The sequence below is a fragment of the Hylobates moloch genome, unplaced genomic scaffold, assembly GCF_009828535.3.
Source record: "Hylobates moloch isolate HMO894 unplaced genomic scaffold, HMol_V3 SCAFFOLD_2, whole genome shotgun sequence".
Taxonomy (NCBI): domain Eukaryota; kingdom Metazoa; phylum Chordata; class Mammalia; order Primates; family Hylobatidae; genus Hylobates; species Hylobates moloch.
The window spans coordinates 171240529-171242569 of NW_026652277.1; the positions used below are offsets into that span (position 1 = coordinate 171240529).

The following is a 2041-nucleotide window of genomic DNA, read 5'->3' on the forward strand; positions in this document are numbered from 1 at the left end:
GAAAAGAATAGAGACCAAGCGAGAGAGGGAGAAGGGTGGAGGAATTTTGTTGTCCCCAAGCTCAAGGTATGAGTTACTGCTAAAGACAGCCAAGGGATATGAGTCTGCACTGATGAAAATAGAATATTCCAGTAAAAGAAAGAAAATGCCCCACTGCCCTGCGCACAGGTCAGACAACATCTCTACCGATGCATTTATATCCATGCTTTGAAAGGGTGCGTAGGAGGCCGGGCACGATGGTTCACGCCTATAATCCCAGCATTTGGGGAGGCCGAGGAGGGCAGATCACCTGAGATCAGGAGTTTGAGACCAGCCTGGGCAACAGGGAGAAACCCCGTCTCTACAAAAAACAACAACAACAACAACAACAACAACAAAAAACTAGTCAGGTGTAGTGGCGGGTGCCTGTAGTCCCAGCTACTCGGGAGGCTGAGGCAGGAGAATTGCTTGAACCTGGAAGTGAAGATTGCAGTGAGCCAAGACCACACCACTGCACTCCAGCCTAGACTACAGAATGAGATCCTGTCTCAAAAAGAAAAGAAAAGAAAAAAGAAAGGGTGTGTAGGAGAGAGAGAAGAGCTGTACGGGAGGGACAGGACCACACTCTCAAAAGACTAGCAGTGGTGAGATGTACCCTACCCCACTCCAGAGGACAGAACTGAGATCAGCCAGCCTAAGGGTCACTCCCTACCTGATGGGGCTGGGCAAGGATGTGGCAACTGACCAGTCCCATACACTCCTGATTTGGGGGACAGCCCACTGTCTGCACAATTAAGAGGCACAAGACCAGAGGGCAACACTAGGAGTCGTACCCCAGAGAAAGCTTCAAGAAAAAGCTACAGAAGACAGTCCATGGCGGTGGGGAGTGACAAAGTTTCAGTGAAAATGCAAATGAAGGGAGGAACCAAAATAAGGCAGGTCAAGGGACTAGGAAAGCTGAGATCGGGTCAGGGGGAGAAGTGGCCAGGAGCAGATGCCTGTGCATAAAAATCCCACCTTCTCTTCAATGCCAGCCATTGTTTGCCCGCAAGCTGTGTCTGCTTGAAGGGCACAGAGCAAAATGGGCATAATGAGGATGATGAGAAGACAGAGCTTGTTTGATTAGAAGACAAATTTCCTAACAATTACAGTTGTCAAAAAATAAAATCTAACCCCTATCCAGAGAGAGTTTCAAACAGAGTGGGACAGGCAACACTAGCAGTGGTGACTGCCAAAGACCTTCTAGTGCAGACACGGCGTGACTGTTAGAGATCAGCATGTCCTGGCCGGAGCCACTCTGGGCTCTTCTGTTGGGTTTGGAGGACAACTAAACCAGGGTGAACAGAGAGGGTCCCCGAGGAAGTAAATAATAATAGAGATTCAAGATGCCCGGGATGAAATAGCTCAGATGCCATACAACACTGGAAACACGTATGATTTGACTTGGCATTAGAAGTTGCTTTTGTTCTTTCTTTGACGTACATATTTTTAATTTAAAAAGATAACCTCAGCTCTCTGGGCTTGAACCTAGTTGGCGTAACATGGTTGAATGCATCAAGAGAGTTGGAATCGTTGGTAAATACGGGACCCGCTACAGTGCCTCTCTCCGGAAAACGGCGAAGAAAATTGAAATCAGCCAGCACGTCAAGTATACTTGCTCTTTCCGTGATCAAACTGAGATGAAGAGATGAGCTCTGGGGATCTGCACTGTGGTTCCTGCATGAAGACAGTAGCTGGCAGTGCCTGGACCTCTAACACCACTTCTGCTGTCACAAGAAAGTCCACCATCAGATGACTAAAGGATTAAAAGACAAGTAGACGCTCCTCTCCTCTTTGAGACATCACTAGCATACAATAAATGGGTTTAGTTATGTTAAAAAATAAATAAATAAATAACTGGCTGTGCAAAGTGGCTCACGCCTATAATCCTAGCACTTTGGGAGGCTGAGACGAGTGGATCACCTGAGGTCGGGAGTTCAAGACCAGCCTGGCCAACATGGTGAAACTAAAGTACACTAAAAATGTATTTTGTATTTTTGTACTAAAAACAAAAAAAATTAGC

At 46.7% G+C, this 2041-nt stretch overlaps 1 pseudogene; it reads left to right on the top strand.

The window, feature by feature from the left end:
• Positions 1-1520: 1520 nt before the first annotated feature.
• LOC116476280 (large ribosomal subunit protein eL43-like) lies at positions 1521-1786 on the top strand (annotated as a pseudogene).
• The last annotated feature ends 255 nt before the right edge of the window (positions 1787-2041 follow it).